At 39.9% G+C, this 13,245-nt stretch overlaps 1 long non-coding RNA gene across 3 annotated transcripts in view; it reads right to left on the reverse strand.

Annotated features, from left to right (window-relative positions):
- Positions 1-9,956: 9,956 nt before the first annotated feature.
- The window catches only part of LOC120102816 (uncharacterized), a 55,260-nt gene continuing 51,971 nt past the window's right edge, over positions 9,957-13,245 (reverse strand). For all 3 annotated transcript variants that reach the window (XR_015620117.1, XR_015620115.1, XR_015620116.1), the window contains one exon: positions 9,957-11,028. This is a non-coding gene — a long non-coding RNA (uncharacterized LOC120102816). The remainder of the gene's footprint in view (positions 11,029-13,245) is intronic.

The raw sequence follows: 13,245 nt of genomic DNA on the forward strand, positions 1-13,245 counted from the left end.
CACAAGACACATATCTTAAAATAGTCTTTATAAATAGCATAGTAGTTCTTAAAGAGGAAATTAATGAATCCCTAAAAGAAAATTATCACAACAAATGAATAAAAGCATTCAGTATGTAAAAGTGAAAATATAATTACTAAAGAAACCCCAAACTGATGGGAACCTTGAAACAGAAAATTTAGGATCTCGAACAGGAACTTCAGAGGCAAACTTCACCAATAGAGTATGAGAGATAGATGAGAGATTCTCAGATTTTGAAAACACCATAGAAGAAATGAGTATGTACATCAAAAAATACTAAATAAAACAAAATTCTGGTACAAAACATTCAGAAATCTGAGACATAATGAAAAGCCAAAGACCAATAACAATAATAGATAGATATAGAAGAAGGGAGAAAACATGGTCAAAGGTCTGAAAAAATATTTACAAACCAAATCACAGAAGAAAGCTTTTCTTGACGTACAAACAAGAAATCTATCAAAGTACAAGGAGCATACAAAACACCAAATCAACGGGACCAGTGAAGAGAGTCCACTAGGCACATAATAATCCCAACACTAAAGTTGCAAGACAAAGAAGGACTATTAAAAGCCAGAAGAGAAAAAGACCAACTAATACACAATGGCAAACCTATTAGAATAACACCTCATTTTCAATGTAAAAGCCAGAAGAGGCTGGACAGATATACTACAGACTCTAAGATACTGTAGATACCAGTCCAGACCACTATCCCCAACAAAACCTTCAATAATAATAGATGGAGAAAATAAGATATCCTAAGATAAAACCAAATTCAAATAATATCTATCTCCAGATCCAGCATTACATAAATCATAAAAGGGAACTCTGGACTGAGGAGGTTAGCCACATCCAAGAAAACACAGGAAATGTATAACCACAGATCAGAACATTAGAAAAGGGGAAACATGGACACACACAGAGAGAAACACACATACACAGACACACTCACACAAGCACACAATACTACCTCCACAACAATAACAGATAGAAGAATCACTGGCCATTAATATCTCTCAAAATCAATGGTCTCAGTTCCCAAATTAACAAAACAAAACAAAAACCACAGACCAAGTACAGGATAGAAGGAGGCCTGTCATTGCAGGAGAAGGAAAGTGGGAGGCAGAGAAGTTTGAAGGAAGAGGAGGAACTAGAACAGAAAGGAAAAGACAGGAGGTAGAGAGAGAGAGAAGCCGTGGCAGGATGATGGAGGCTGACGTAAAGATCTCACTGTGTGTATTTACAGGTTGTTATCAATGTTCTCAACAATGGTACCGGGCTTTGTATGTTTAAATGGACAATTATATCTTACCAATTGGGTCAAAGTTTATTGTGTTGTGTGTTTTTTTATGTGACGGTTTGAGTGTAGCGACAAGAGACACTGGGCCGCCGAGTTGTTGGGATGTGTTTCTGCCAAGATACCTAGCAGATATCTTGGGGCACCGTGGTACAAGACCTAGCAGGGTAAAAGACAACCATACTTCTTTTATTTTTATATTTTTACAACAACAACCAACAGAATGAATGTGAAAATAGTATCTATGCTTCTGCTTTGTCCAAGAAACACACCCTCACATAATGAAGAGACATCATCTCAGTGTAAAAGGAGGAGAAAAATGTCAGGAGCCATTTCCAGTGGTTCTGGTTCTTTTTTGAAGATAGTGAGCCTAAGAAAAAGCATCGGTGGGGACAAGGCTTGGTCTTGTGAGATATTGACTGTAATAATAATAATATCTGCCTGACTTATTTTTAAGTTACTTTGCAGCTGAGAGGTAGCTCATTTCCCCTGAGGACAGAAACTGCAATCTCTGGGATTTGGCACCTCATTGTAAAACAATAGAGGATTAAGTAAAGGATTAATTACTAAGATTTTTTTTTCTTTCTTGCCTAGAAGTGTCACCTATTGCTTGTCAAGCTGTAGAGAGGTTTGGAGCAATAAACTTGTACTGAACCAGGAAAAGAGTCTCATTCACAGAAGGAAAAACATTTAACACAAGCAAATATTCACAACTCATATACATTTATATAAAAATGCATGCACACATACTTATATACCTCCATGTTGGGTTCAGCTACATACTTTTCTCATAATTATATACTTAAACACACACACACACACACACACACACACACACACACACACACATCCATACTTACATATGCATATGGAGCAAAAGACCAAGTGCCAGAGAGAAAAGAACTCACTCACTATAGATGAAAAATAAGCTCGGCGCAGATCTTCCTGGTTGTTGCCCCCGCAGAGAGCTCATAAGCAACACCCCACGAGCAAATTTGAGCCTCGGGACCACAGGTAAGACCAACTTTTCTGCTGCAAGTGACCTGACTGGTGGCCTCGGGACACACAGAGGCAAAATTCCTCTAGGACCTGACACTTCCGGTTTTTACCTGGAGTACAAATCTCACGCTCCCTGCCTCAAGCTCACTGCTCCCAAACCCCGTGGTAGAGAGAGCTCACCGCCAGAACAGGTGGGCACTCCTGAGACTGCAGAGCGGAAGATACCACCAACACAGCCCACCCCTGCCCACATCCCTGGCCCAAGAGGAAACTATATACGGCCTCTGGGTTCCCGTGGATGAGGGCACAGGAGCAGCAAGTCCACTGCGTCTGAGACACTGCTGGAACCTGAAGGGACCGACCTGATATACAGTTTTCTGCACCCAAATCCTGTGGGAGGAAGAGCTAAACCTTCAGAGAGGCAGACACGCCTGGGAAACCAAAAGAGACTACACTCTGCCCACATCTCTGACTCCAGAAGAAAACACCAAACACCATCTGGAACCCTGGTGCACTGAAGCTCCCGGAAAGGGCGACACAGATCTTCCTGGTTACTGCCCCCACGGAGAGCTCAGAAGCAACACCCCACGAGCAAACTTGAGCTTCGCGACCACAGGTAAGACAAACCTTCCTGCTCCAAGCGACCTGTCTAGTGAACTCAAGACACAGGCCCACAGGAACAGCTGAAGACCTGTAGATAGGAAAAACTACACGCCTGAAAGCAGAACACTCGGTTCCCATAACTGGCTGAAAGAAAACATGAAAACAGGTCTACAGCACTCCTGACAGGCTTATAAGACAGTCTAGCCACTGTCAGAAATAGCAGAACAAAGTAACACTAGAGATAATCTGATGGGGAGAGGCAAGCGCAGGAACCCAAGCAACAGAAACCAAGACTACATGGCATCATCGGAGCCCAATTCTCCCACCAAAGCAAACACAGAATATCCAAACACACCAGAAAAGCAAGATCTAGTTTCAAAATCATATTTGATCATGATGCTGGAGGACTTCAAGAAAGACATGAGGAACTCCCTTAGAGAAACACAGGAAAACATAAATAAACAAGTAAAAGCCTACAGAGAGGAATCACAAAAATCCCTGAAAGAATTCCAGGAAAACACAATCAAACAATTGAAGGAATTAAAAATGGAAATAGAAGCAATCAAGAAAGAACACATGGAAACAACCCTGGATATAGAAAACCAAAGGAAGAGACAAAGAGCCATAGATACAAGCATCACCAACGGAATACAAGAGATAGAAGAGAGAATCTCAGGAGCAGAAGATTCCATAGAAATCATCGACTCAACTGTCAAAGATAATTTAAAGCGGAAAGAGCTACTGGTCCAAAACATACAGAAAATCCAGGACTCAGTGAGAAGATCAAACCTAAGGATAATAGGTATAGAAGAGAGTGAAGACTCCCAGCTCAAAGAACCAGTAAATATCTTCAACAAAATCATAGAAGAAAACTTCCCTAACCTAAAGAAAGAGATACCCATAAGCATACAAGAAGCCTACAGAACTCCAAATAGATTGGACCAGAAAAGAAACACCTCCCGACACATAATAGTCAAAACACCAAACACACAAAATAAAGAATATTAAAAGCAGTAAGGGAAAAAGGTCAAGTAACATATAAAGGCAGACCTACCAGAATCACACCAGACTTTTCGCCAGAATCTATGAAAGCCAGAAGATCCTGGACAGATGTCATACAGACCCTAAGAGAACACAAATGCCAGCCCAGGTTACTGTATCCTGCAAAACTCTCAATTAACATAGATGGAGAAACCAAGATATTCCATGACAAAACCAAATTTACACAATATCTTTCTACAAATCCAGCACTACAAAGGATAATAAATGGTAAAGCCCAACATAAGGAGGCAAGCTATACCCTAGAAGAAGCAAGAAACTAATCGTCTTGGCAACAAAACAAAGAGAAGAATAGCACACAAACATAACCTCACATCCAAATATGAATATAACAGGAAGCAATAATCACTATTCCTTAATATCTCTCACCATCAATGGTCTCAACTCCCCAATAAAAAGACATAGATTAACAAACTGGATCCGCAATGAGGACCCTGCATTCTACGGCCTACAGGAAACACACAGAGACAAAGACAGACACTACCTCAGAGTGAAAGGCTGGAAAACAACTTTCCAAGCAAATGGTCGGAAGAAGCAAGCTAGAGTAGCCATTCTAATATCAAATAAAACCAAATTTCAACTAAAATTCATCAAAAAAGATAAGGAAGGACACTTCATATTCATCAAAGGAAAAATCCACCAAGATGAACTCTCAATCCTAAATATCTATGCCCCAAATACAAGGGCACGTACATATGTAACAGAACCTTACTAAAGCTCAAAACACACATTGCACCTCACACAATAATAGTAGGAGACTACAACACCCCACTCTCATCAATGGACAGATTATAGAAACAGAAAGTAAACAGAGACATAGACAGACTAAGAGAAGTCATGAGCCAAATGGACTTAACAGATATTTATAGAACATTCTACCCTAAAGGAAAAGGATATAACTTCTTCTCAGCTCCTCATGGTACTTTCTCCAAAACTGACCATATAATTGGTCAAAAAATGCGCCTCAACAGGTACAGAAAGACAGAAATAATCCCATGCGTGCTATCGAACCACCACGGCCTAAAGCTGGTCTTCAATAACAATAAGGGAAGAACGCCCACATATATGTGGAAGTTGAACAATGCTCTACTCAATGATAACCTGGTCAAGGAAGAAATAAAGAAAGAAATTAAAGACTTCTTAGAATTTAATGAAAATGAAGGTACAACATACACAAAATTATGGGACACAATGAAAGCTGTGCTAAGAGGAAAACTCATAGCTCTGAGTGCCTGCAGAAAGAAACAGGAGAGAACATATGTCAGCAGCCTGACAGCACACCTAAAAGCTCTAGAACAAAAAGAAGCAAATACACCCAGGAGGAGTAGAAGGCAGGAAATAATCAAACTCAGAGCTGAAATCAACCAAGTAGAAACAAAAAGGATCATAGAAAGAATCAACAGAACCAAAAGTTGGTTCTTTGAGAAAATCAACAAGATAGATAAACCCTTAGCCAGACTAATGAGAGGACACAGAGAGTGTGTCCAAATTAACAAAATCAGAAATGAAAACGGAGACATAACTACAGATTCAGAGGAAATTCAAAAAATCATCAGATCTTACTATAAAAGCCTATATTCAACAAAACTTGAAAATCTTCAGGAAATGGACAATTTCCTAGACAGATACCAGGTATCGAAGTTAAATCAGGAACAGATAAACCAGTTAAACAATCCCATAACTCCTAAGGAAATAGAAGCAGTCACTAAAGGTCTCCCAACCAAAAAGAGCCCAGGTCCAGACGGGTTTAGTGCAGAATTCTATCAGACCTTCCTAGAAGACCTCATACCAATACTATCCAAACTATTCCACAAAATTGAAACAGATGGTGCACTACTGAATTCCTTCTATGAAGCCACAATTACTCTTATACCTAAACCACACAAAGACCCAACAAAGAAAGAGAACTTCAGACCAAATTCGCTTATGAATATCAACGCAAAAATAGTCAATAAAATTCTGGCAAACTGAATCCAAGAGCACATCAAAACAATCATCCACCATGATCAAGTAGGCTTCATTCATCCCAGGCATGCAGGGATGGTTTAATATACGGAAAACCATCAACGTGATCCATTATATAAACAAACTGAAAGAACAAAACCACATGATCATTTCATTAGATGCTGAGAAAGCATTTGACAAAATTCAACACCCCTTCATGATAAAAGTCCTGGAAAGAATAGGAATTCAAGGCCCATACCTAAACATAGTAAAAGCCATATACAGCAAACCAGTTGCTAACATTAAACTAAATGGAGAGAAACTTGAAGCAATCCCACTAAAATCAGGGAATAAACAAGGCTGCCCACTCTCTCCCTACTTATTCAATATAGTTCTTGAAGTTCTAGCCAGAGCAATCAGACAACAAAAGGAAATCAAGGGGATACAGATTGGAAAAGAAGAGGTCAAAATATCACTATTTGCAGATGATATGATAGTATATTTAAGTGATCCCAAGAGTTCCACCACAGAACGACTAAAGCTGATAAACATCTTTAGCAAAGTGGCTGGGTATAAAATTAACTCAAAGAAATCAGTGGCCTTCCTCTACACAAAAGAGAAACAAGCTGAGAAAGAAATTAGGGAAACGACACCCTTCATAATAGACCCAAATAATATAAAGTACCTCGGTGTGACTTTAACCAAGCAAGGAAAAGATCTGTACAATAAGAACTTCAAGACACTGAAGAAAGAAATTGAAGAAGACCTCAGAAGATGGAAAGATCTCCCATGCTCATGGATTGGCAGGATTAATATAGTAAAAATGGCCATTCTACCAAAAGTGATCTACAGATTCAATGCAATCCCCATCAAAATACCAATCCAATTCTTCAAAGAGTTAGACAGAACAATTTGCAAATTCATCTGGAATAACAAAAAACCCAGGATAGCTAAAACTATTCTCAACAATAAAAGGACTTCAGGGGGAATCACTATTCCTGAACTCAAGCACTATTACAGAGCAATAGTGATAAAAACTGCATGGTATTGGTACAGAGACAGACAGATAGACCAATGGAACAGAATTGAAGACTCAGAAATGAACCCACACACCTATGGGCACTTGATTTTTGACAAAGGAGCCAAAACCATCCAATGGAAGAAAGATAGCATTTTCAGCAAATGGTGCTGGTTCAACTGGAGGTCAACATGTAGAAGAATGCAAATCGAATCATACTTTCACCCTGTACAAAGCTTAAGTCCAAATTGATCAAGGACCTCCACATCAAACCAGATACACTCAAACTAATAGAAGAAAAACTAGGGCAGCATCTCGAACACATGGGCACTGGAAAAAATTTCCTGAACAAAACACCAATGGCTTATGCTCTAAGATCAAGAATCGACAAATGGAATCTCATAAAACTGCAAAGCTTCTGTAAGGCAAAGGACACTGTGGTTGGGAGAAAACGGCAACCAACAGATTGGGAAAAGATCTTTACCAATCCTACAACAGATAGAGGCCTTATATCCAAAATATACAAAGACTCAAGAAAGTAGGGAGCCAAAACCCGCAGGGAGACAAATAACCCTATTAAAAAATGGGGTTCAGAACTAAACAAAAAATTCACAGCTGAGGAATGCTGAATGGCTGAGAAACACCTAAAGAAATGTTCAACATCTTTAGTCATAAGGGAAATGCCAATCAAAACAACCCTGAGATTTCACCTCACACCAGTGAGAATGGCTAAGATAAAAAACTCAGGTGACAACAAATGGTGGCGAGGATGTGGAGAAAGAGGAACACTCCTCCACTGTTGGTGGGATTGCAGACTGGTACAACCATTCTGGAAATCTGTCTGGAGGTTCCTCAGAAAATTGGACATTGAATTACCTGAGGATCCAGCTATACCTCTCTTGGGCATATACCCAAAAGGTGCCCCAACATGTAAAAAATACACGTGCTCCACTATGTTCATAGCAGCCTTATTTATAATAGCCAGAAGCTGGAAAGAACCCAGATGCCCTTCAACAGAGGAATGGATACAGAAAATGTGGTACATCTACACAATGGAATATTACTCAGCTATCAAAAACAATGACTTTATGAAATTCATAGACAAATGGTTGGAACTGGAAAATATCATCCTGAGTGAGGTAACCCAATCACAGAAAAACACACATGGTATGCACTCATTGATAAGTGGCTATTAGCCCAAATGCTTCAATTACCCTAGATGCATAGAATACATGAAACTCATGACGGATGATCAAAATGTGAATGCTTCACTCCTTCTTTAAAAGGGGAACAAGAATACCCTTGGCAGGGAATAGAAAGTCAAAGATTAAAACAGACACAGTAGGAACACCCATTCAGAGCCTGCCCCACATGTGGCCCATACATATACAGCCACCCAATTAGACAAGATGGATGAAGCAAAGAAGTGCAGGCTGACAGGAGCCGGATGTAGATCTCTCCTGAGAGACACAGCCAGAATACAGCAAATACTGAGGCGAATGCCAGCAGCAAACCACTGAACTGAGAACAGGATCCCCAATGAAGGAATCAGAGAAAGAACTGGAAGAGCTTGAAGGGGCTCGAGACTCCGTATGAACAACAATGCCAAGCAACCAGAGCTTCCAGGGACTAAGCCACTACCTAAAGACTATACATGGACTGACCCTGGACTCTGACCTCATAGGTAGCAATGAATATCCTAGTAAGATCACCAGTGTAAGGGGAAGCCCTTGTTCCTGCTAAGACTGAACCCCCAGTGAATGTGATTGTTGGGGGGAGGGCAGCAATGGGGGAGGTGGGGGGAACACCCACAAAGAAGGGGAAGGGGAGGGATTAGGGGGATGTTTACCTGGAAACCGGGAAAGGGAATAACATTCAAAATGTAAATAAGAAATACTCAAGTTAATTAAATAAATAAATAAATAAATAAATAATAAAAAATAAAAAATGAGCTCCAAGCTTCCTTGGGATGAGAAAGAAAAAACATATCATTTTTCATTTCTAAATGAATTAAACCCAAGTCCATAAGGGGAAAGATATGATCTCTTTAGTAAGACTAAGCCTGCCTTGCTGTTAAGAAAAGATTTTTTCAGTCCCATGGTGAGAAGTCTGCCTGCTCTATGTGTTGTCTCTGCAGCTTCATCTTTGGCCTTCCTTCTCTCTGCATTCTTCATATTGCTCCTAATTTTCAAGTTCCTTTTGAACTTCTCCTTCTTCTTCCTATCTTGCTCTATCCTCCTGCTGTGATTTAATAGTGCTCTTTTGCAAAATGTAATCATTCTCAGTCTTTTTTTTTATTGGATTTTTTATTTACATTTCAATGTTATTCCCTTTCCTGGTTTCCCACCCATAAGCCCCCTATCCCATCTCCCTCCCCTTCTTCTATAAGGGTGTTCCCTCTCCCAAACCAATCACCTCTTCCCACCTTCCTGCCCTGACAATCCTCTACACTGGGAGGTCAAGCCTTGGCAGGACAAAGGGCTTCTCCTCCCACTGGTGCCCAACAAGGCCATGTTCTGCTGCATGAGCAGCTAGAGCCATAGGTCTGTCCATGTGTACTCTTTGGGCAGTGGTTTAGTCCCTGGGAGCTCTGATTGATTGGTATTGTTGTTCTTATGGGGTTGCAAGTCCCTTCAGCTCTTTCAATCTTTTCTCTAATTCCTCTAATAAGAACCCCATTCTCAGTTCATTCGTTTGCTGCTAGCATTCACGACTGTGTTTGTCACGCTCTGACTGAGCCTATCAGGAGACAGCTATATCAGGCTCCTGTCAGCATGCACTTCTTGGCTTCATCAGTCATATAAATGTTTGATGGCTGTATATATATATATATATATATATATATATATATATATATATATATATATATGCTGGATCTCCAAGTGGGGCAAGCTCTGAATGGCCATTCCTTCAGTCTCTGCTCCAAAGTTTAAAGAAGTAATGAACCATACACACTTTGGTCATTCTTCTTCTTGAGCTTCATGTGGTCTGTAGATGGTATCTTGGGTAATTCAAGCTTTTGGGCTAATATCCACTTCTCAGTGAGTACATACAATGTGTGATTTTTTTTTTGTGATTGGTTTACTTCACCCAGATGATAATTTCTAGTTCCATAGATTTGCCTATGGATTTCATGAAGTCATTGTTTTTGATAGCTGAATAGTACTCCATTGTGTAATGTACCACATTTTCTGTATCCATTCCTCTGTTGAAGGGCATCTCGGTTCTTTCCAGCTTCTAGCTATTATAAGTAAGGCTGCTATGAACATAGGGGAGCATGTGTCTTTCTTGTATGTTGGAGCATCTTTTGGGTATATACCCAGGAGATGTATAGCTGGATCCTCAGGTAGTGGAGTGTCCAATTTTCTGAGGAACCTCCAGACTGATTTCCAGAGTGGTTGTACCAGTTTGCAATCCCATCAACATTGGAGGAGTGTTCCTCTTTCTCTAGCATCTGCTGTCACCTGAGTTTTTTTATCTTAGCCATTCTGACTGGTATGAGGTGGAATCTCAGAGTTGTTTTGATTTGCTTTTCCTTGGTGACTAAGGATGTTGAACATTTCTTTAGGTGCTTTTTGGCCATTCAATATTCCTCAGCTGAGAATGTTTTGTTTAGCTCTGTACCCCATTTTTAATAGGGTTATTTGGCTCTCTTGAGTCGATTTCTTGAGTTCTTGGTATATTTTGGATATTAGCCCTCTATCAAATGTAGGATTGGTACAGACATTTTCCCATCTGTTGGTTCCTGTTTTGTTGTAATGACAATGTCCTTTGCCTTACAGAATCTTTGCAGTTTTATGAGGTCCCATTTGTTGATTCTTGATTTTAGAGCAGAAGCCATTGGTGTTTTTGTTCAGGAAATTTCCCAGTGCCCATGTGTTCTAGGGTCTTCCCCACTTTTTCTTCTATTAGTTTGAGTGTATCTGGTTTGATGTGGAGGTCCTTGATCCACTTGGACTTAAGCTTTGTACATGGTGATAAGAATGGTTTAATTTGTATTCGTCTACTTGCTGACCTCCAGTTGAACCAGCACCATTTGTTGAAAATGTTATCTTTCTTCCACTGGATGGTTTTAGCTCCATATTTTCTAGAAAGATACAAGGTATCAAAGTTAAATCAGGATAACTTAAACTATCTAAACAGCCCCATAACTCCTGAGGAAATAGAAGCAGTCATTAAAAGTCTCCAAACCAAAAAAAGCACAGGTTTTAGGGCAGACCTTCAAAAATGACTTAACACCAATACTTCTCAAACTATTCCACAAAATAAACACAAAAGGAATACTACATAATTCATTCTATGAAGCTCAGTTACACTGATAACTAAGCCACACAAATACCCAGAAAAGGGAACTTCAGACCAATTTTTCTTATGAGTATTTACATAAAATACTCAATAAAATTCTTGCAAAATTAATCCAGGAACACAACCAAATGATGATTCACCACCATCAACAGGCTTTATCCCAGAGATGCAGGGATGGTTCAATATATGGAAACCCATCCATGTAATCCACTATAAAATAAACTGCAAGAAAAAAACCACATGATCATGTCATTAGATGCTAAAAAAGCCTTTGACAAAAAATATAACACCCTTTCATGTTAAAAGTCTTGGAAAGATCAGGAATTCAAGGCACAAAGCTAAACAAAATGAAAAGCAATATACAGCAAACCAATGGCCATATCAAACTAAATTGAAAGTTTCTTGAAGCAATCCCACTAAAATCAGAGACAAGGTTGCCCTTTTCCCTATTTATTCAATATAGTACTTGATGTTCTACCTTGAGCAATAAGACAATAAAAGGAGATCAAGGAGATACAAATTGGGAAGGAAAAAGTCAAGGTATCACCATTTCCAGATGATATGATATACCTAAATCCCAAAAATTCTACCAGAGAGCTCCTACAGCTGATAAACAACTTGAGCAAAGTGGCTAGATATAAAATTACCTCAAACAAATCTATAGCCTTTCTCTACACAAAGGGTAAACACCCTGAGGAAGAAATTAAGGAAACACCTTTCACAATTTTCACAAATAATATAAAATATCTTAGCATAGCTTTAGGCAAGAAAGTAAAAGATTTGTATGACAAGAACTTCAAGTCTCTGAAGAGAGAAATTGAAGAAGACCTCAGGATATACAATTGCATAGCATTCTACAGAAAACTGATGATTTCTAGAGATACAAAGAGGCCCTCCCTTCCCTGGTGCTTGTCATATTCCTGTGATAGCAGAGGGTGGGGTAAAAACTCCTTCTCTCTCAAATATTGAAACTGATCAACCTGAGGGTTTGGAGAGATCAGCTTTGGGGGGATTAAGGGGTGCATGTTTTGTCTGTGCCTCTGTCACAGCCTATGTTTGTCGCTATGACTGCATCTGTGCATGTGTCTGTGTCTATGTGCCTGTGTCTGAGCATGCATTTTTATCTGTGCCTGTGTCTCTGTTTGTGTGTGTCTCTGCCTGTCTCTGTGTCTGTGTGCATCTGTGCTATTGTCTTTATCTGTGTCGGTCTGTGTCTGTACCTGTGTCCATGTCTGTGTCTATGCCTAAGTCACTCTATGTCTGTGTCTGTACCCTTGTCTATGTCTCTATCTGTATCCGTATATGTTTCTGTGCTGTGCCTGTTCCTATGCCTGTTTGTTTCTATCTGTACCTCTATTTCTGTCATTGTCTATTTGTGTCCATGTCTATGTGTCTGTTTCTCTATGAGGCTATGCCTGTTCCTGTGCTTGTATGTTTATCTCTGTATCATTCCTGTGTCTGTGCCTTGCCCCCACCTCTCTATTTCTGTCTCTCTATTTCTCTCTCATTGTTTGTTTGTGTGTGGGGGGGTGGGTGGGTGTGTTTGTGTCAGTTTTTGTTTCTTTGTCTGTGTTTGTGCCTTCTTCTGCCTCTGGGTCTATACATGTTTATGTCTCTGTGTCTGTTTCAGTTTTTCTGTCTGTGTCTGTGCCTGTGCCTGTGTCTTTGTGAATATATGTCTTGGTGTGTGCCTGAGTCTCTGTGTGTTTGTCTTTCTCAGTACCTAGGTATGAGCCTGTGCCTGAGCCTATGACTGTGTCTGTGGGTGTGTCAGTGTCTGTTCTGTGCCTGTGACTGTGCCTGTGTCTTTGTCTCCGCCTATCTGTGTCTGTGTCTTGACCTGTTTCTGTGTCTATATCTTGTCTTTCTCTGTCTGGTTTGGATCTTTGTCTGTCTGTATCTGTGTCTGTGTTAGTGTTTGAACCTATGCTTATATCTGTGTCTCTTTGTGTGTCTGTGTCTGTAACTCTGCCTGTATCTGGATAGGAGTTTGTATCTC

Source organism: Rattus norvegicus, chromosome 5 (genome assembly GCF_021556685.1).
Source record: "Rattus norvegicus strain SHRSP/BbbUtx chromosome 5, alternate assembly SHRSP_T2T, whole genome shotgun sequence".
Taxonomy (NCBI): Eukaryota; Metazoa; Chordata; class Mammalia; order Rodentia; family Muridae; genus Rattus; species Rattus norvegicus.